The 23,109-nt window shown below is 44.4% G+C and overlaps 1 protein-coding gene across 2 annotated transcripts in view; it reads right to left on the bottom strand.

Annotated features, from left to right (window-relative positions):
• The window catches only part of Cad88C (cadherin 88C), a 277,126-nt gene that overhangs the window by 218,414 nt on the left and 35,603 nt on the right, over positions 1 to 23,109 (bottom strand). The window lies entirely within an intron of this gene.

The following is a 23,109-nucleotide window of genomic DNA, read 5'->3' as shown; positions in this document are numbered from 1 at the left end:
CTGCATATAAAGTAAATAAGTGGACAAATAAGACTGAGATTTATGCATCTGTTTCTTATGGAAGAAAAATGTCTAGAGTCTGACAAAAAAAAAACAAAAAACAGAAGAGTTCCATTTTAAACATTACAAAAGTTACCAACAAGCGTTTCATTTAGGGCAAAGATACTAACCACAAACACATACAAGCCTCGATCTTCTTCCCTCGTTCACAGCATACACAAAAAATAACATGGGAGAGACAATTCAACGAGTTTCTAAAGCATATCCGACACCTTCCTGTGCTAACCTGACATCAGCACGATTCGGGTGCATAACCAGCAGCATACAGAATATTTGAACATTTCAGCGTACAGAACAGTACAAGATTGCATAGTTGGACGATGCACAACCGCATGAATAACAGCAGAACACTACATACGTGGAAGAGGCACATACCAAAGACCAGTTTGGCCCGAGTGTGTGCAGGACGCATTACCCGAAGAGGGTTAGATACAGACAGACAAACGCCCGAACCTGTCCTGAGTAAAGCGAGCAAGCGATACGCACACAGAAACTTGCTTCACGTTAATACGAGAGGCCTGACGTACCCTGCCCCCCCCTCCTGGTCCCCACCCTTCTCAAAAACACCTCTAACCCTACCTCCTCCCCTCCCCCTCCCCCCTTCTCTCTTCACAAACCCCCCTAAGCGGTCCCGGATCTCGATACCTGTTTTGATTTTTTTTGGTTTTACTTTGTTGTTCTTTCGTGCATAACAAATCAAGCTTTGCTACCATTATCCTAGAGAAACTGAAAACATAATAAAAAATATGAATAGCTGAGGATTATCCCGGTTTTCCTGTCAGCATGATTAGACCAAAACAATCCTTAATTTGAAAGGAAACCCCAGCATCATTATTACAAATCTACATCATCAATACACAATATTTACCATCAAATTATAAAACAATATAAAAAATAACCACCCCGCCTCTCCCATAACACCGGTCTCCCAACTTAAACTTTAGATCAAAACCACTTCAAAATACAAGTACTGGACAAGAGATTAATCACGAGTTCTCATGCCGTAAACAACTTTTTCTTTATATAGATAAAAGAGAGAGAGAGAGAGAGAGAGAGAGAGAGAGAGAGAGAGAGAGAGAGAGAGAGAGAGAGAGAGAGAGAGAGAGAGAGAGAGAGAGAGAGAGAGAGAGAGAGAGAGAGAGAGAGAGAGAGAGAGAGAGAGAGAGAGAAAGTGAGAGAGAGAGAAGAGAAGAGAGAGAGAGAAGAGAGAGAGAGAGAGAGAAGTGAGAGAGAGAGAGAGAAAGTGAGAGAGAGAGAGAGAGAAAGTGAGAGAGAGAGAGAGAGAAAGTGAGAGAGAGAGAAAGAGAAAGAGAGAGAGAGAGAGAGAGAGAGAGAGAGAGAGAGAGAGAGAGAGAGAGAGAGAGAGAGATAGAAAGAGAGAGAGAGAAATATAGAAAGAGAGAGAAAGATAGAAAGAGAGAGAAAGATAGAAAGAGAGAGAAAGATGGAAAGAGAAAGATAGAAAGAGAGAGAAAGATAGAGAGAGAGAGAAAGAGAAAGAGAGATAAAGAGAAAGAGAGATATAGAGTGAAAGATAGATAGAGAGAGAAAGATAGATAGAGAGATTAAGATAGATAGATAGATAGAGAGAGAGAAAGAGAGAGAGAAATATAGAAAGAGGAAGAAAGATAGAGAGAAAAATATAGAAAGAGAAAGATAGAAAGAGAGAAAGATTGAAAGAGAGAGAAAGATAGAGAGATTGAAAGAGAGAGAAAGATAGAGAGATAGAAAGAGAGAGAAAGATCGAAAGAGAGAGAAAGATAGAAAGAGAGAGAAAGATAGATAGATAGATAGATAGATAGAGAGAGAGAGAAATAGAGAGAGAGAGAGAAAGAAACAGAAAGAGGAAGAAACAAAAAGAGAGAAAGGTACAGACAGAGAGAGAGATACCAAGAGAAAAATACAGAAAAAAAGATACAGAGATAAACACCAGATAGAAAGAAAGATACAGAGATAAACACCAGATAGAAAGAAAGAAACAGATAGACAGAGAGAAAGAGAGAAAGAAAAAGTAAGAAAAAAAGAAAGAAACAAAGTGAGAGAGAGAGAGCGATAACCAGAGGGAGCGAAAGCCTGGAACAGACAGTACAAGAGAGACAAAAGAGAGACAGAGATATAAAGAGAAAGAGAGCGCTCGCCCCAATGGCCAAGCAGGTCGTGCGAGATACAGGGATTATTACATGCTGTTCTCGCTCCGAGGGTTAGGGATTTCGAAAGCCCGACCCTAAGAAGCAAAGGGTACACACAGAAAGGGAGAAGGGGCAGCGGGAAGGGAGGACAGGGGGCAGGGTGCAGGGGGGGAGGGGAGGAGAGGTGAAGGGATGGGTAGGAGAGGGGAGAGGAGAGTAGAGGACGGGAGAGGAGAGTAGAGGACGGGAGAGGAGAGGAGAGTAGAGGAGGGGAGGGGAGGGGACGAGAGGGACGGGAGGTGAAGGAATGAGATGGGACCGGGATGGGACGGGGAATGGGAGTGGAGGGATGGTTAGATGAGGGGAGGGGAGGTGAAAGGAAGGTAGGGGAGGAGGAGGGAGGTCTCGGGCAAGGTGGGGAGGAATAGAGACGGGAAAAGGGACTGATAAGGAAGGAAAGTACGAGAAGGATCTGTAATCGAAATCCTAAACCCGTCAAGTAGATGGGCAAAGGAGATCGACTAGTCCTCCTCCTCCGACGTGGGTCCTTCTTTCATCCCACTTCACCCCCTCCCCCCTTACCCGTACCCTCCTGAGAGTCCTTAATCGGGGGAGGGCGGGTGCAGGAGTTAGGGGAGGGGTGGGTTTCATTATATTGACATGTATGTGGAGCAATGGCTGGAAAGCGGGGGGGAGGGGGGGTAGAAATTGGGGGTAGGGGGTCGGGGTGACGAGCAGGAGTAGGGGTTAGGGGAGTAAAGAGAAGGAGGGAGAGAATTCCCTTGGTCATTCTTGCATTAATGAATCAGCCTTGCATCGTTCTCGAGCTTACGATATGCAGGATCTTGCTGTGAGGAATGGGGGAAAGCGAGGAGATAAGGGGGAACTATTCCATATAGATGGACTCTGGCTTCCGATTCCACCGGAGATAGTCTGACCTCCTCCCCATGCTTCGTGGAAATGGCTCGACATTTCTTGTTTTTCTATTTCATTCTCCTTTTTCCTCTTCCTCTCTTCCTCCTCCTCTTCCATCCTTTTCAAAGTTGTACTTTCTGTTTTTCATTTTCAATATTCTTTGCACTTTCTTCCTCCCGTCATTTTTTAAATTAATTTCCCTTTTCGTTCTTCATCCCATTTTCCTATCCACGTCAACCCCTTTCCTTACCTTTCCTATCCCCTGAGAGTAATCCCTACCGTCAATCCCATCCTATCACTCTATCCCCTTCTCCCACCACCACCCCATCCCATCCCCACCCTCCCTTTTCCCATCCCACACTTTCCAAACCCCCACCACCCCTTTCCCCATCTCTCCAACCCCCATACCCCAATCATTCCCTCCCTTCTCCTCCTCCCTATTCACAAAGCGCGCCCGGCCAAGCGTCTCGCAGGTACTCCAGAGCGGGGCGTGCCTCCCTCCGACAGGCGGCGGCGGCGGAGGCGTGTGCGGGGAACCAGAACTCACTGCCGCGTCCAGGTACAAAGACCCGGCAAGACGCGTACGTGAACACGCTAGCACACCTGCTATGGGTGCTCCTATATTTTAGCCCATTCTTCTTCTCTCTCCCCTTCCCCTTTTCCCTCTTCCTTACTCGCTTTCTCTTCTCTTACCTCTACTCTTACCCGTTTTCTTTCTATTTCTCTTTCTCCTATCCCCCCCCTATAATCATTATTCTCCCTCTTCCTATTCTTCTTCCCCCTCCTCCTTCGAAACAAGAACGACCATTATGCAAAGCAAACCTACATGATCTCTTACATTACGTTATATTCCGAAGATATAGAGTATACAAAATCATTTTTGTTTTTCTGGTGTATCTCTGTCAATCCAGCATACCCTACTACATAGAATGGATACGTAAATGATGAAACAGACGTGCGCAAGAACAGAACCACATGAATCGCACAACCGAATCCAATCCACTCGCGCAACCTCAATGAATACCTCACTAATTAAGAAATACATCGAAGGAAAAACAGACAAAGGGAGACACGACAGGAGCATCATTAGGCCCATCTGAACACCGACTCAAGCGCCTGTTACATGCAAGTGCTTTTAAGATGCTGGTCCCTCGAGAGATGTATCATGTAAGCTCGCCAATCTGCCTGCTTATCTGCTTGCTTGTGCTTGTCCTGGCCCGCTTCCCTGCTTGCTTGCTTGATCTTCTCCCGACCCGCTTGTCTGCTCGCCAGCTTGCACAGCTCTGCCTGCCTTGCCTGCTCGCTGGCTTATTTTACCAGTTGCAACATCCCATCTGCGCTTAATCAGATCGGCGCAGTGGGTTCTAATTGCTCATTAGGAAGCTCCATTAAGGCTTCAAAGCTGCACCTGGGCGATCGGTTGTAAAGCGTTTGCGGATGTCGTGTTACATGATCATTGAGGATATAAAAATCCACTGTATATTAGACGGTAACAAAATGCGGTGATATAAAAGAAGTTGCATTTTTAGAATAGTGAAATAAGACTACTTTTCAGATATTTGTATCTTCACATAATACATGAAAAATGTGGAAAAGAAAAAAAAAGAAAAGAAAAAAGTGAAAAAGCAGAAGAGGAGGAAGAAAAAAAAGAATGAAGTAGAGAAAAAGAGGAAGAGAAGTATAATGAAAAAAGGAAAGGAAGAGGAGAAGTAGCATAAACCAACAACGAAAAGAGTGAGGAAGAGAATGTGGAAGATGAGGGGGAGGGGGAGGAGAAGGAAGAGGGGAGGAAGAGAGGAGGAGGAGGAGGAAGAAGAAGAGAAGAAAGAGTAAGATGTGAATAAGGACAATGAAGGAGAAGAGGAAGAGGAAGAGGAAGAGGAGGCGGAAGAAGACATGGGGAAAGAAGGTTAAACAGGGAAGCGGGGAGAGGAGAAGGCCGTCACGCCGAGTGTCATCACCATGGCGTCACGCCGTGCCTAACCTGAGTCACTTTTTCCCTTCTGATAAATTACCCGAATTCGGGTCGTAATGGCGTTATAGGCATCAATAGGAAATGAATCATGATTTATCTTTGCATGACAGACAGACAGGAAGTTTGGTCAGATTACGATATACCTTTCATCAGAGATATAATCTAAAAAATAACTGCAATTATCAGTTATAAACTTGAAAAATGTACACATTTCATTGTATGTTGTTCAATGTTTAGATAAATCCAAAACACATAATATACTAAACAAATTCATAAATGAAATGAATAAAGACATTAGTCTAACTAATAATTCTCACTTAATACGCAAAAGAAGTCAAGCCCTTTATTCGTGCTATTAAGCAAGCCCCAAAATGCACTTCATTTCAACAAAGTAACAATTAAATAAATGAGTGGACAAACGAGTAAACAAAACCTTGTACAACGCTAAACAAAAGACACTTCACTCCCATCCAACCAAAGAGAGAAAAATTAATTCACCTAAACCTTAATTCCCTCATTCCTGCTTTAAAGACAGATTCATTCATTATCTTTTATTGTTCTTTAAGTAAGAACTCTCTTGGAGCGCGAGAGACGGATTATCTTAGCATTTAGCGCACGGATTTATGGCTCCGCTCGTGTGTTTTATGCATTAGAGTTCAGGAGAGTCTGAAAGACCGGCGACCTCACACACTTTTTTGTATGTGATAGAGAGAGAGAGAGAGAGAGAGAGAGAGAGAGAGAGAGAGAGAGAGAGAGAGAGAGAGAGAGAGAGAGAGAGAGAGAGAGAAAGAGAAAGAGAAAAAGAGAAAAAGAGAGAGAGAGAGAGAAAAAGAGAGAGATAGAGATAGATAGATAGAGAGAGAGGGGGGGGGAGAGAGGGAGAGGGAGAGGGAGAGGGAGAGGGAATGAAATAATGGAACTCTCCAGCCATCTCCGCAACACACAATCGATTCCCAACTGTTTACATCATTATCTGCCTAAAACCAGTCATTATTTCCATGCTTATTTGCGAGTTCTAAGCTGTGAAGGCAAACGGTGTGCCCACGCCCATCTGACCACCCACTCAGCCCGCAAGCACACCCACGCCCACAAATCCACTCAACCCAAATCAACCAAAATCAACCCGACCACAAATCCACCCAACGCACTCAACCCAGCCGCCCGCAAGCACAACCACGCCCTTACGCCCATCTGCCCGTCCACTCAACTTACTCAGCCGCCCACAGCCCGACACTACAATTTACCGCTCAATTTGTCGCACATGTGTTGGATTATGATGATTCATCTGACCATAGCATGACTGATGACATGAAATTCCACGCCCAAAATACGAAATTTTCCAAGAGAGAAAAAAGTCAAGCAAATACGAGATCTGGAATTATCAATGGGATAGAAGTAATAGACTGTAATGAAAGTGTAATGTGCAAACCTGTAATAAAGGAAGACTTTTTGAATAGTCTGCATTTGACTCAAACTTTTCGAAGTATCTGTAATTCTAAACACAATGATCAAATAAAATTTTCAGAGATAATCTTTCAGAATTTAGTGCAAATCTGATAATAAATACATTTAAGAAAGATATAAAGTTTGAAAACTGCTTTGATAATATACATTCATGTCATGAATCACAAAAAAATATTTTTTCATAATTATGATCGCAATAATTATTTCTTACGCCACGGATAAAAATACTTTTCCACCGAAATATACACGCTGCCACAAGATGAATTGAAAACGAAATACAAAAAACGAATTTCATTTTTTCCTTAAACAAAAATTACTATTTTCTCTGAACATAAAGAAACAAAAAACAACAATGATAACACCTTGCTATTACAAGTAACATTACAAATAACATTGAAAAAAAACAAGATAACTGAAAAAAAAAAATGCCCACCTCACAGCATCCCTGTCTTTCCTTTCATCTCCCCGACACAGCGAGTCCCGCGGAAAATTTACGGGTCAGATTTCCGCGAGATAAAAAGAGAGACAAAAAGGAAAAAAAGAAAGAAAAAGAGAAAGAGAGAGAAAAAAGTTCGACCCAGATCACGGAAAATTCGATCTGTCTTCTCGTTTTCTTTCTTTCTTTCTTTCTTTCTTTTTCTTCCTTTTTTCTTTTGCTTTCTTTCTGGTCTCTATGGGTATGTGTGTATATGTCTGTGTGTGTGTCACAGAAACAAGTAATCAATCATAAGGGGGGAAAATAGGAACCACAAAACTCAAAATAAATAAAACAAAAGAAAAGCAAAGAAATGGTAAGAAGAATGGGTACAGATAGAAAGACAAAACCCCTCCTCCACCTCCCCTTCCCCCACTACCCCAACCCCTAACCATCAGCAACAAATAGGAATTGAAAACGAGATAAAAATATGATGATAAAACTATGAATAGATCCCCCCCCCAAAAAAAAGTAAAGAAAATTAGATAACCAAAAAAGGGGAAAAACAGGAAAAGCATATGAGAACAAAATAGTAGAATATATATATATATATATATATATATATATATATATATATATATATATATATATATATATATATATACATATATATATATATATATATATATATATATATATGTATATATATGTATATATATATATATATATATATATATATATATACATATACAAAACAGCATAAAGCACACAAAGGAAATGAGAATAAAAGAAGGAAAAAAGGAAAGAAGATCATCGGAACGGACACGCAGTTCAGGTAAACCACGCTGGTTATCATGCACGGATAACACACACTCACGGAACGCATGTCTTGGCTTGGATAACAGGGCGAAAGAGACACGGAGGGGGGAAGAAGGAGAAGGAGAAGGAGAAGGGGAAGGAGAAAGAAGGTGGGGGGAAAGGAGAAATGTGGGAAGAGGTGAAGGAGAAATGGGGGAAGAGGTGAAGGAGAAATGGGGGAAGAGGTGAAGGAGGAGGGGGGTAGTGACAGATCACGCCCGTAATGTTTGTGTAACTCGTTCAATATCGATTTCGATGTTTGTATCAGGGAGTGTTTCCCATGAGAAAGCGGGAGGGTGGGAGGGTGGGAGGTTTCGGGGGGTGGGGGTGGAGGGGAGAGAGCATGAGAGGAAAGAAGAGGAAAGGAGGAGAGAGAAACGGCAACATAAATGAAGAAAAGAAGTGTAAGGTGAGACAAGAAAAAAATAAAATGCGTGGGGAAAGGAAAGAGATAGAGAAACAGAGTAAAAATAAATTGTGATCATTTGAAAGATCGAGAGCTAGACAAAAAGAAAAAGCAACTAAAGAAAGGCCCAGCCCTCCTCCCCCCTCCTTCTAAGAAAAAAATCAATAAATAAAACAAATATATAACCGCGACGGCTTTGAGGAGGTCGCCTGCAGCCGTCCGTCCGTCCGACTGAGCGAGGCGGCCATTGACGCCCACAGCCGTCTCGGACTTCGATTCCTCTCGGTACTCGGCTTTCCCGATCAACATAATCCATCGGGGAGGAGACTGATGCACGCAGAGATATGGAGGCCTCTCTCTCTCTCTCTCTCTCTCTCTCTCTCTCTCTCTCTCTCTCTCTCTCTCTCTCTCTCTCTCTCTCCCTCTCTCTTTCATATATGCAGTTTTGGTGTTCATCCTTCTTTCTCCTTATCTGGTGAATCCTTTTTTGTATTTTATAATTTTTCGTCTAATAAGGATACATCACCCGTTGTATCTATATTTTTAAATCATTTGATTATTAATCTCGTATTACTTCACTTAACTTGCAACACCACACAAAAAATACTGAGAAAAGGGGATTCTACATCATCCAAAAATATAAAAAAAAGAAAAAAAAATAATTAAAAAAAATGATTAAAGGGAAGAATAAAAAGGAAAAACTCCAGAATTTACTCTATCAGATGTTACGATCGGCGGTCGTTGTAAACATTCGATATTAAGACGCACATCACGGCTAGTTCGTCCCCCCCATCCCCTCCTCCCTCGGTTCTCTACCCCCCTCTCCTCTTCCCCGCAGTTCTTTCTTCTCATAGTTTTTCTTACAATCTTATTCTCTCCTCCTTCCACTCTCCATCCCACTCCTTTTACCATCCTTGTCGCTTCTTATTTTCTCTTCTTCGCCTTTCCCTCTCACCCTTTACTTTCCTCTCTCTACTATTTTCATTCTCCTTCTCTTTCTCCTCCTCCTTTTCATTATTTCATATTCCTTCTTTTCCTCCACCTCTTCCTTCTTCCTCTCCTCTTATCCCCCTCTTCCCCCTTCTCTTTCTTGTCTCTCTCCTTTTCCTCTATCCTGTCTTCCCCGCTTCTCTCTTTTCTCCCTCTCCTTTTCCACATTAGCTTCCACTTCCCTTCCCTTCCACCAACTCCCCCACCCTTAGCGGCCTGCCTCCACCCTTGATCCTTTAACCTTCTTCGTCCTTCTCCCTCGAATAAATAAACAATAAACATTCACCGATTTATATTCATGTATATCACCTTTTACAAGACAGAAACATGCTGAATGCAGTGATGTGTTGCACTTGCTACTTTTTTCCCTTCTTCATTTTTTTTCTCTCTCTCACTCAATATTTCGTCTTGTAAATCGTATCGCGTCCTGTAAATCGTAAATCTTAATTTTATATTCGGATATTTAGACGATTATCAGATTTTGTTTTCTTACTGTTTCTTTTTTATCCCTCGCAATCAGCATTGTATCAGGTTGCATTTTATCAGTGTAAATATTTTAGAGGGTATAATATTATTCACTGTATTGTGGCTTTATATTTTGATTAAGATGTGCAGACATATTTATTGGTCGAAGTTCTAAAGAATATTTATGTTCACTTGCGATTTAGGATCATATTGAATAGCGCACTCTTTCTCTCTCCCTTTCTTCTCATTCGTTCTTTATTTCTTGTTTTCTTTTTCTCGTTCTCCCTCCCTCCCTCACCATCTTCCCCCTCCACACCCTTCCAACCAAGCACACCCAAAGTCCTTCATGGGAAAAACCCCACCCACCCCCTCCCCTACACCACCAGACCACGCGTCATTCCCATTACCCCTACTTAAACCCCCACCCCAACACAACCTTGAACGTGTCATCCCTTCGACGTCGTGTCTCCCCTCCCCTTCACTCCCCTCCCTCCCTCCCTCCCCCACCACGGAAAACCTTAAACCTTTCCCTCTCACGCTCTTTCGCGGGTTAATTGCGCCGCGGCCCAGCCAGACTTTCCCTGGTTACCCTCCTCGCTTGGTGGCAAGGGCGTTACACTGTGGGGAGGGAAGGAGGGAGGGAGGGAGGGAGGGAGGAAGGGAGGGGAGTGAGATCGGGAGAGGGAGACGGAGAGGAGAGAGGGAGGGGAGGGGAGGGAAAGAGGGAGGAGAGGGGAGAGAGAGAAGAAGAGGGAGGGGAGAGGAAGGAGAGAGGAAGGAGAGAGGAAGGAGAGAGAGAGAGAGAGGGGGGGGGAGAGAGAGAGAGAGAGAGAGAGAGAGAGAGAGAGAGAGAGAGAGAGAGAGAGAGAGAGAGAGAGAGAGAGAGAGAGAGAGAGAGAGAGGGGGGGAGGGGGAGAGAGGGAGGGAGAGGGGGAGAGAGGGAGGGGGAAAGGGGGAGTGGGAGAGGAGACGAAGAGGGAGAGTGAGTGGGAGAGGAAGAGGGAGGGGGAAAGGGGGTTATGAATGTGAAGGGGAGAGGGAAGAAAAGCTTGAACGTTCAATGTTTTATGGACGTGTAATTATTTTTTGTAATTTTAAAAATTCTTTCTTTCTTTCTTTCTCTCTTTCTCAGGAGCAGGGAAGTGGGAGGTTAGGGAGGAGTGAGACTTCGGTCAGGAATAGAGTCCAAACTCAAGAGAGAGTCAAGAGAAGGCTCGGTACTTCACTCCTAGGATTATCCGCGAAGGAATGTCAGAAGAGGGTAAGCGGGAGTAGGGGGGGTAGTAGGGGCTGTGGGGGAGACTGAGAGGGAAGGAGGGAAGAAGGGAGGAAGGGGCTTGGAGGGTAGAAGGAGGGAGGGAGGGATGAGGAAAGGAGAGGCTGAGAGGGGGGAGGAGGGAAGGAGGGCGGGAGGTAAGAGGGAGGAGGGAGAAATGGAGGGGGGGAGGTCCACATAATGACAAAGGGTGGGACGCCATGTACTTTTTTAGCCGGCGGGCATCAGAGTGGCTTTTTCAATTTATTCTTCATCTTCATCATCCGTCTCTATTTTTTTCTTCTATTACTTTATTTCTATATCCATTCTCCTTTTCCATATTACTTTACACGATTTCCTTTCTTGTCATTTCGTCTTTCCTTTCTTTATCTTGCTCATTCCCCTTCGCTTTTGTACCTCTTTGCCTCCATTTCTCTACCTACCTATTGTTACTAATTACCTCTTACCCTCTCTCCTTTTTCCCTGTTATCTCCCCCCCTCCCTTCCACTTCTCTCATCGTCCTCTTACGCTGACAACATTTCTGGCTTTTGTTTGTCTTATGGGCGGTCTTTTATTTTCGCTTTCTTCCCTGTTCTCCTAGTTTTCTTTTATTTCTCGTTTCCCCCCTTCTTCTATTTCTTTCACCTTTTCTTCTCCTCTTATTTCCACCCTTGGTCTTCCCCTTTCTTTTTCTTTTCCTCTTACTTCCTTTTCACATTTTCCCTTTTCTTCCATTCATTGTTTTCCTTTTACTTTTATTTTTCTCTGTTCTTCCTCTTCCTCTCTCCCCTTTGTTTCCTGCTCTTCTCTTTTATCCCTTTGTCTTCCACTTCTACTCTTTCTTTATTTCTATTTCCCAGGCTTAATCGGCCCTAAGAACCGAGTGACTATAAATCACATAATCATCACAAGAAAAAGAGAACTCTAAATATCTACCATAACAGAACTCTAAATATCCATCGCAGGAGAAATCTAAACATCAACATAGTACCAGCATTAACAGCGGATGTTATTTAGCGGTACATGATCATTTTCCCGATTTCCCTACGGCAATTACGCTAATTCGTTCTGTCGTTCCCCCCGCCCGTGAAACACACATTCCCATAACAACAAAAAGCAATGAAAGCGCAAAAACACAGACGCGCAGACAAGCAAAGAAGGAACCGTTAAAAGCCCTACAAGAACACTCCTTTCGCTGAAACTAGGTGAAGAAGAAGACACTCTGTGACGCTACAAGATGAATATAAATTATCTTTGATTTTCCTTTTTAACCACTTTTTTTCTTTTTAGAATTTCTTTATCTTTTATGGAAAGCATGTCTAGAAATATAAACAAACAAAAGAGACAAATTTCGGAAACAAGAGAGAGACATGAATGCAACCACAAACAATGATCCCCCTTGATAATTTATCTCCCTCTGTTCCTCTCTTCCCCTTTTTCCATTTTCTGTTTCTCATTTTCTTCATTTCTCTTCTTCTTCCTCTTATTTGTTTCCTTAACTCTGTTTCTCTTCTTCTTACTCTTTTCTTATTTTTCTCCTCTCCTCCTCTTCCTCCACCTCCTTCTTTCTCTTCCTCTTCTTCTTCCCCCTCTCCTTCCTTTCTTCCTTGATTCCCTCCCAAACGCCCCCCAAGAGCGGCCACAAGAAAGGCAAGGCCGCGGGATTCCCAAGGCAGGACGGATAAATCACTTTGGTATTGTCCCATGAAAAGATAGAGTAAAAAAAAGTTTTTTTTAAACTGTTTTGGGACTTTGTGGCTTTTAATCCTACTCTTCCTTGTCTGTCTGTCTGTCTGTTTGTTTGTTTTTCTCTTTCTCTCCCTCTTTCTTTCTATCTTGCTCTCCCTTTCTCTTTCCCTCCCTCACCACCTCGTGAACCCCTAAAGAAAAAAAACGGAAACGCATGTCATTTCCGAAATGTAAATGCCATAATGCCCCATGCCCGTAAACCACCGCAGATTAAAACAAAAGACAGAGGAGGCAAACACTCGTCATATGCTTTTTAAACATGAGCTACACCGTTAAAAAATGTAAAAAAAACATTACCTTCCACCGTGTACCAAAAACTAAGAAAGAAAAAAAAATCCAAAGAAAAAAACATATCAGATTGAGACTTCCAGATGTCCGTAACGAAAAGCATAAATTTATACGAGACTAAAACCCGACGCGTGCACGCGGGGAACGGCTGACCCCGAGATTTCACCGAGAACCTTTTACATAATGGAAACCCGCATGCATCGCTGACCCCATGGGGAGGCAGAAGCACCCACCGCAGGTACATTGGGGAAAAAAAACCTTGGTCTGGATACGCAACCCTTCCCCTTCCCCTTCCCTTCCCCTCGACCCACGCCCATCTGACCTTCTCTCTCCAATCTTCCATTCGCTTTTGGGTTTGTCTGTGTCTGTCTGCTTCCTCATTCCTTCTCCCTCTCTCTCCATCTCCTCCCCCACCCCTCCCGTTCTCTCTCCCCGACCCTCCTTCCTCCTCAACAGCTCAACACAAAGAGATGAAACGTCACGCAGAGAATCCACAACTTATCTTCCCTCTCATAGCATCTCTCAGCATCCAGAGGGGGGAGGGAAGGAGATGGAGGGTGGAGAGGAGAGGGAGAGGAGAGAAAGAGGGAAAGGGATGAGTGGAGATTGACGACGGGGATAAGGGAATGGGGGGAACATGGAGACGATGGAGTGAAGGGAGTTGAAGGGAGAGGAGAGGGTGGAAGGGAAGGGGTAACTGGTGATGAGATGCCGAATCCAAATGGGTGGGTGTACTTGAAGGGGTGATGAATCAAAATGGGTAAGCTTGTGTGTGGGGGGGGGGGCATGTTAGAAGGGGTGAGGGTTGAAAAGGAGAATACGCATTGCTATTTCCATTGTAAAGTTTGCTTATTCAGCCGTGAATGAAAAGAAGTGAAAGTCGAGTTTGTCTTTTATGTTTTGTTTCCAATCTACCTTTTATTTTGGGATGTTCGGGATTTCTGTAGCCCTAATTCTTATATTTCGATCCAGTTCCACAATTTTTCTTCCTGAAACTTAAAAAAAAACTCAAATTCCTCAGATTTTCTAAATATCGGACACAACTTCCACATCAGTAAAATCCTTAAAAAACGCTAACCGTTATAGTCTTACAACAGTACACAAGGACAAGAAAAGGTAGATAAATAAGTCAACAAATAATCAAATGAATGAACAAATAACCACGGACGTTGAAGTAGAGTAAGACCCAAGAGCTTAACACTCCGTGGAAAGAAGGCTCTCGAGATCTTATCATGAGTGAGCCAAAAATGAATTCCCAATCGCCGTCTGAGCGAAACAACACTTTAAAATATGAAGAATAAAAAATAAACTTCAAGAAATTCTCAACACGCACGGAACTCGATCAAAATATTTAAGGAACTACCTATTCCTATCATCCTTCAGGATCATTATCGCAATTATCTTAATTATGCAAAAATAAAATAAAAAACACCCCAACATTAAACGCATTAATGCTCGCTAAATCCAGCAGTCAAACGCAAGCATGAGAGAGAGAGATTGCTTCACGCTGCGATTCCTCCGAGCGTGAAAGAGAACTGTCCGTCAAAAAATGCTAATGATACTGATGATGCTTGTGTTGAGATTGCAAATGGTGGTTGGGTGATTGATGATGATGATATCACTACTACTACTGCAACTACCACTGTCATTACTACTACTACTACTACTACTACTACTACTACTACTACTACTACTACTACTACTGCTACTACCATTACTACTACTACTGTTACTACTACTACTAATGATAATGAGATTGGTGATAGTAATGATAATGATGATGTTTATAATAATATTTATGATAATGTTATAAGTAATATCACTGCTAACTGTACAAATAGTAGCAGCAACAACATTTAAACAAATAAATAAAAATCGTGACCTCGCCGAAGCCCTAAGTTCAGTGACGTGAATCAGGCCGCCCTCGACGCCCACAGTAACGTCACGGATGCACGCCAAGGCCGCGCCCACGGTGACGTCAGGGATGCCAAGGCCCTGCCCCCTCGGGAGTTGACAAGCAGAGCGTCCCGACGCTCGCCTCCCGCGTCCATGACAATTATTCCCACGACAATTAGAGGGAACACAACCTCCAGGACAGGCATCGACGATGACCCTTACGACGTCTATATAAAAGGGTCGGAATCCTAACCCAAATAAAAGAAAAAAAGCTCCACCCTATCATTATCGTCATATTTCAACTGTCAAAAACAAGCAATAATCGCCTTTGTGAAAGGTTCCAAACGATATCGAGGAGCTTTGGTATTGATGTCACCTTTATCCGTCCTTATCCGAAGGACTAGTATCCCATACCCTACCCAAACCAGTATGTGAAGCGGGGGTATAGACGCTCGCCTTTCCAGAAGAGTGAGTGCCAAGGGTGGTAAGTGTGAGGTGTGAGTGTGATGCTCCCTGCGTGACGACCCCGGGGAGAGGAATGATCGAGGGGCGGAGACGCTTAAGGGTGGATGACACTAAGTGAGAATGGGTGTGTGTGTGTGGGGGGGGGTGCTTCAGGCTTCAAGCTTCACAGGTGGAGGCTCACTTCGCCCTTCGGTATTCGACCTCTGATATGTGTCTCACTTGCGCTTCTCGTTCTGGTCCTCTAGTCCTGCTTTATTTATTTTTCCCGTGTCCATTTTCCATAATTTTTTTCTTCTTTCGTTAGCCTCTCTATCTCCCTCTCCCTCCGTCCCTTCCTTCCTATCACCATCTCTCCCTCCCTTTCTCTCTCTTTGTCTCTAACACAAATCGCCCTTCCACCTAATGTAAATATACCTAAACATATCTTCGTACCCATCTTCCTAAACATATAAAAAAATGTAAGTTACCTATTACACTGCCATTATTACCCATTCGTGCATACCCTCCTCACCCCCCCTCCTCTCCTCCCCTGTGACATCAACTATATGACAGTGATAACTTTGCATCACTGCAGAAGCGAGATAAGAGATCAATGCTTTCATAACAAGCAGAGGAAAGAGGGGGGAGAAGGACTCTCAATCTACTGGAAAACTGTCATTTTCGGAGTCAACTGTCAATTGATTGCGGCAACAGTGAACCCTAACGGCATGGGGTGTGACATCAAGTTGTTCAGCTTTTAGGTTTTCCTTTCTTCTTCTTTTTCCATTTTTTGGCCCCTCTTTCTCATTCCTACTTCTCATTTTTCTCCTACTTACTCACTCTTTCAAATTCCTGGTTTCAATGCTTGTCTAAGAGTCTTCGATTTCTCTCGATCTATCTCCGTCTGCCTTTTTACCATCTCTGCCGTCTCCCTCTGTCTTTATTATTTATCTCATAATGTCTGCTTTTCCCCAGCTTTCTCCCTTCAATCTTTCCCCTACCACACAACACCACACCCCAACTCACCCCAAATCCTTCCTCCCCACAAAACACATACACACACACACACACAAATCTACATCAGCTGATCGTGACATCACACATCAACAAATCGGCTCACGCGAACGACCCGGCACGACCCGACCCCCAAGTACCTTTTCCCCTCTTTGTCTCCCGCGCCGCCACTCGACCACGACCCCGCGATGAATGACGACCGACCAGGGGAGAGAGAGCCCGCGGGTCGTAACTCCGGCCATCGCGGGGGCTTATCTTTGCGAACATCTGTGGCGTCGTCGCGGTTTCTCGCGTCATAAACTCCGAAGAGATCTTTCTTTTTCTCTTATGCGCTCTCTCTCTCTCTTTATCTCTATCTCTCTCTCTCTCACTCACTCTCTCTCTCTTTATTATTCAACTTTCCTTTGAATCTTTTAGGCGTTACTAACGTGCTATTGTCACGAAAAGTTCTATATGAGAATTAATGAAGTCTCAAAAATCATTGTGAAGCATAATTGTTGAAAATAAGAAACACTTCATCAAAAACATTGAGAAAGTGAAAAAGAGAGAGAGAGAGAGAGAGAGAGAGAGAGAGAGAGAGAGAGAGAGAGAGAGAGAGAGAGAGAGAGAGAGAGAGAGAGAGAGAGAGGAAAACAAAAATAAACTACAGTATTTCCCCCTTGGTTGTTGCCTCACATTCAAGACTGCTTCCATAGGCCTATCACATCCTCCCACATCAATCTTCCGAATCTTGGGAGTCATCAACACTTCTCAGGTCAACTGACGTGTGACCTAAGGAGAGGTTAAGTCAACTCCCCATCAAGATGAGAAAGTTATGATTTAAGGATCTGGGTTACACATTCACCATACGTAGGCCTAAGCGATCGCATTACAGATATATTTAAGTAGGCCTACACGGCCGGTCTCGAGCATGGCGAACTATCAAGTTATGATTCATTTAGAAGCAAAAAATACATATGAAAAAGAGAGGAAGGTAAAAACGGGGATAGATAGATAGATAGATAGGTATGCGGAGAGGTAGTAAGTTAGAGGGGGAGGGGGAGGGGGAGGGGAGGGGGAGAAATAAAGGGAGAAGGAGAAGGAGGGAGTGAGGGAGGGAGTGAGGGAGGGAGAGAGAGAGAAGAGAATATCTTAAAATGTGAAAAAATGAGAGAATGAGAAAAAGTAAGAAAAAGAAGGGAGGCCTAAACTCAACCTTTCACTCCCCCACCCCTGCCACTCGGCCCCCCAATCTTCATAATTCCTCTCACTCCCCTAAGAAGACAGGACAGGCCTATAAATAATCATTCCATCGAAAACCCTCCTGAAGCCGTTACGGTGTATTTACTGTCAACATTTGCGCCCTGAATGAATGGCGAGGTGTCCGCCGGTGCCGCCATATTAGGTCGGGTCGTGCCATGCGCGGCGGACCGAGGAAGGTAATGAGGTTAGAAAGGGGTTGGTGGTTGGGGCATGGGTAGGGGTGGGTGGGAAGGGGGGGAATGGGTATGGGAGAGTTGGTGGATGGACGGGTAGATGGGGTTGAGGGGAATAGGAATAGGTGGGTACTATAAGGGTAGAGGTAGATACGTTTAGCGAAAGGGAGGAAAAGAGGGAAAATAGAAGGTAAGGGATGAAGAAGAAACACAAACATACTGACATAAGACAATATATGAAAGAAAACGAAAAAACAACAACAGAGTAAAGGGAAAGGAGACATGAGAAGCCAAATAAAGAATTGGTTAATAAAGAATCCAAAAAGTATAAATGGAAGAGAAACCATTTTGGCGTTTAAAGAGAATAGCCAAAAAAGTAACGATACAAAAAACACAACGAGGAAAGTGCTGGAAAGTTTTAGGGGAGTGAGATTCAGAAATGGATCGATAAGAAAAAATATCGAAGAAAAATATTAGCAGATATCCAGAATGATAAAGAAAACGAACAAGAGAGTGAAGGCTATTTCGAAAATACCGACAATAGTAAAGTAAAAAAAAATGGATGGACAAGAAATGAATGAAATACAAATCAAAAGAAAACGATCAACACCAATCTACCAATCAACCAATCTCCATAATGTGAGGAGTGCGAAAAAGGCTGCAATGATGCATGGTTGAGTGACTTCAATGGGCGAGGGTGATGAGGGGGGGAAGGGGGGAAGGGGGAGGAGGCGATGAATGATTGTGAAATGGTGATGGTATGGGAGTGGGTTATTAGGAAGGGGGGCGGGGTGAATGACGCGGGAGGCTAAGAGAGAAACGACGGAGGGAAAGGGAAGATAGATGAAAGGGGAGAGGGAAGGACAAAAAAAAATCAGGAAGGAAGACGACGGAAGGGAAGAGGTTAAAAGGGAGAGAGAAAAAATGGTGGCGAAGGAAGGAGGAAAGGAGAACAAATGGCAAGGAGAAAAAGAGGGAAAGAGGAAGTATGGAGTAGAGAGAATGGGGGATGGAATATCACCCCCTCCCCCCCGAACATTCTCCCAACGCCGTAGGTCATCCCTCACGCGCCCATGCTCAATCTCCCGCCCATTAGACGCATGGGAGGATCATCGGCCCACTAATGGGTGATGTGCCCTCCACCCTTCTCCACCCTTCTCCCCCCTCCATCTTGCCTCCCAGGGGGCATGGGGGGAAGAGGAAGAAAGGGGGGGAGAGGATGAAAAGGAGGAGGAGGAAATGGAAGGAAGAGCAGGAGGGGGGGAGGAGGAGGAGGAGGAAATGGATGGAAGAGCAGGAGGGGGAGGGGGAGGAAGAAGAGGAAAAGGAAAATGAGGAAGAGGAGGAAAAGCGGGAGGAGGAGGAGGAAGAGGGGGGAAAGGAGGAGGAAGAGGTGGAAAAGGAGGAGGAAGAAGGGGAAAAGGAGGAGGAGGAGGAGGAGGAGGAGGAGGAGACACAAATATGATAAATCAAAAGAAAGCATGGAAGCGTAATAGGCAACGAAAAAAATATCCGAAAAGAAAAGGAAAAATAAAGGAACAATTATAGGCTCTCGCAAAACCACGAAAATAAAAGAGAAGAAAAAAAGAAAGAAAGAAAGAAAAAAAGAATCCGTCACAGATTGACGAAGAGCAGGAGGAGCGACCCTCAACCCGGGAGAGGGGAACACGACCCACCTTACCAATCACAGTTCCAAGGGCTTCTCTAATCCCCAAAGCATTGCGGGTCAACAAACACGACGAAATAAAAAAAAAAATAGAATAAAAAGATGAAGCATAAAGAAAAGAGAAAAAAATGGAATCCCACCATTAAATTGTTTGAAATTAATATGATGGGGGTTTACCTTCGTCTCAAGATTTATGTTATCATATAAATAAATAAAAAGGTTATTTCGTAGAAAAAAGGTTTGAGAAGCGAACATGCACATAAAAATCAGGCGATCCATCATGCGAGGACACGCGGAGGAACAACATGCACATTGGAGTAAAAAAACAACAACAAAGAAGCACGAGGACGTCTGTGTGCATGTCAGGCAAACCAATAAACAAAAAACAAACACAGACACGCACCCATAGACGCAAATACAAACACACACGCAGAAGAAACGAAAATCATACACGGGTACAAGTCACACACACAAATCTCACACACACAAATCTCTCACACACAAATCTCTCACACACAAATCTCTCTCTCACACACACACACACACACACACACACACACACACACACACACACACACACACACACACACACACACACACACACACACACACCTCTCTTAAAAGCGCCCTCAGCAGCTCACGACCACCCGCCTCGACCGCCCCGTATATGGCTACACGCTCTTAACACTCCGGTCGAACGGAGGAAGGGAGGATGAGAGCTAGAAGGAAGTGAGAGGGGAAGGGGAAGGGAGAATGGGGGGGGTGAAAAAGAGGAAAGAGGAATAGGGAAGGGAGAAGAGAAAAGGGGAAAGGAGGAAGGGTGAAGTGGGAAGAAGAGAGAAGAGGGGGGAGGGGAGAGGGAAAGGGGGGGATGCAATCAGCCTGATCAGTCCCTCCCCACATATATCATTAATCCGGATTTGTGCTTTCCCCGTCGTGAATCCCGGCCATGCCCCGTTGCTGACACCATCGAACTCATCCGTCAGCTAAGATTGAGGGGGGGGGGGGCTAATAGGGGGAAGAGGGAGGAGACGGGGTCGTGTAGGGGCAGGGGTAGGATGAGGGGTAGGGTGAGCATCGAAGAAGGATGAGGAGAGAGAGGGGGGTTATACGTGCAAGGGGGGATGCAAGGGGCGAAGAGGGGCACGTCGGGAGAGGGGAAGGAGGGGTACGTTGGACGGGGGGGAAAGGGGGGAGGGAGGCGAGATCCCGTGTTCGATCCACGATATTCGATTGTGATGATAACGGCTCCCTGTGGCAATACTGTCGAGGCTTTTCTCTCCCGCACCCTTTCTTCTTCCTTCTCTTTCATTTCGTAGTGCGTTGTCTCTCTTTTTGTATTGTTCTGTATCTCTTTCTTTATTCTCCTTTGTCTATGTTCTCTGTTTCAGTTTTCATTCTTCTTTGTTATCGTTCTCTGTTTAGTTATTATTCTTCTTTGTTATTGTTTTCCGTTCTAGTTTTTATTCTTCTTTCGTACTGTATTTTGTCTCTCTTGCCGATAGCTCTTTGCATTCCTCCCTATCTTCTTTGTCTCTCAAGAATCTCTCCTTCTTTTCTACTACTACTACTACTCACCTTCGTCTTAATTTCTTAATTCTTCATATTCTCTTTAACATACACACACCTTGTCTTATAATTTATCTGTTTATATACTACAGAATTCATGCAATTAAAGACAAAAGTTTTGGAAAGCGAACTGTTACTGTACGTGTGTAGCAATTCAGCGTGCGTGTGCGCGTCCGTCTACATCCTCCTATCTATATATTTCGCTTTCTTTCTCTCTTTCCCATATCACTTTTCGCCAGTCAGACCTCATTCATGATATATATAGAAAAAAACAATAACAGCATTTTATTCTGTTCTGCTCGAGTCCATATCTCGACGAAATTGTAGATCTATTTGTCCACAATGGCCACGGAACACGAGAGGAAACATCCGTAAACCCATAATAAAACATATATATTGCTCGTTGTGCCTGCTTTCCCGCTTTCAGCCGCGCCTGCAATATGCCTGTCGGAGAGGCATTACCAAACAAATGAGGCAGGCACACACATGCAATTCGTAAGAGTAAAAGAGTAATAAAACCTGAAAAGAGAGTGTGGCCTGAAACAGAATTCCCGGACCTTGAAAATCATAGCATTTCTTTTTTGACACCAGTGAGAGAGAGAGAGAGAGGGAGAGAGGGAGAGAGAGAGAGGGAGTGAGGGAGAGAGGGAGAGAAGAAACAAGATTTCCCTTTGATGATGTACGTCATTACCAGCTGGACAATATCGACCCGACAAATCAAAAACTTTCTAAAAGGAAAGCTGGGTTCACGATCCAGGCGTTCTCATGAGAATAAGATTAAAATGAAGATGAACGCTAAGGGGAAAAAAGACTAAGAATAAAGGAAGAAAAGGGGGACGGAGACAGGAAGACAGACAGATCTAAGAGACAACAGAAAAGAAAGAGAGGATGAGCCAAACACCCGATAAGAAAGAACGATAACACATCGGCATCATAGCCCCTTTCCAGCCACGCCCCCGCCCCCCACCTGCTGTTCCCTGCTGCCCGGCCGATCTAACTATCTGCCATTAAGAAACGAGCCATCTGTCATCAGCTGGCACGGCTGGTCCCACACGTCGCCGAGGAGATGCGACGAGAGAACAGAGACCAAACGAGACCTTATGAGACCAGACGAACAAGTTAGTCTAGACGAGACGAGAAGAGACGAGAAGGGACGAACAGACAGACACAAGACAGGACCAGACGAATAGACACAAAACCCGAAGAGACAATATGAGACGATACGAGACCATGCGAGTGATGACAAGACCGGAAGTGACGAGACGACCGACCGAGGTGAAGCGAGGGCAAAGGTGCGTTCGTTCGCGTGGTCCCCTCATCTCCCGCGGCCGCTGTAATCTCGGCTCCGTGAAATACCCGTTTTCACACACGCGGGACGATCGTGAACGGCTTGCGTGGCGTTGCGGCTCCGTGGCCTAGATTCGACCGGGTATTTTCATCGGAGAATACCGTGAGATACGACATTTGCACACTGGAATCTGCCCGTTTTCAGTCCGTGGGAAATGAGGAATTAAAAAAATCAAATTTCCGCCTTTTCTGAGAAATGCAGTCGACATCCCATCTGGATGATGTGACACTAGCGTCCATGCCCAAGAAAACGAAAAATATACATACACCAATAACAGTAACAAGAAACAAACATATCAACCATAATACCAACAACCGCCATGGCAATAACAATCTCACCACATACAAGAATGTCCAAAAAAACCTCGAATTCATCATTATGCCTCACATTCAAGCAGGCAACGTCTCAACACGGGGATGACGTAACCTGGCCAGTGCAGAGGCAGAGGCAGGAGCGGGTGCACTGGCTGTCCTTATTATCCACGTCACACGAGGCTTGTTTATCGTCACAACGGCAATTATGTGAGCCCGGGAGACTAAGTGTGCAATGAGAGAGGGAGTGGGAGAAGGAAGGGAGAGGGAAGGGGAGGGAGAGGGGGAGGGGGAGGGAGAGGGGGAGGGAAAGGAGGAGGAAGGGAGAGGGAGAGGAGGAGGAAGGGAGAGGGAGACGAGGAGGGAGGGAGAGGGAGACGAGGAGGGAGGGAGAGGGAGACGAGGAGGGAGGGAGAGGGAGAGGAGGAGGGAGGGAGAGGGAGAGGAGGAGGGAGGGAGAGGAGGAGGGAGGGAGA

Source organism: Penaeus japonicus, unplaced genomic scaffold (genome assembly GCF_977035675.1).
Source record: "Penaeus japonicus unplaced genomic scaffold, GWHDUDI00000001_assembly GWHDUDI00000010, whole genome shotgun sequence".
Lineage (NCBI taxonomy): Eukaryota > Metazoa > Arthropoda > Malacostraca > Decapoda > Penaeidae > Penaeus > Penaeus japonicus.
Note: the sequence above shows the minus strand (reverse complement) of the source record. Positions and strands in the feature narration are given on the sequence as shown.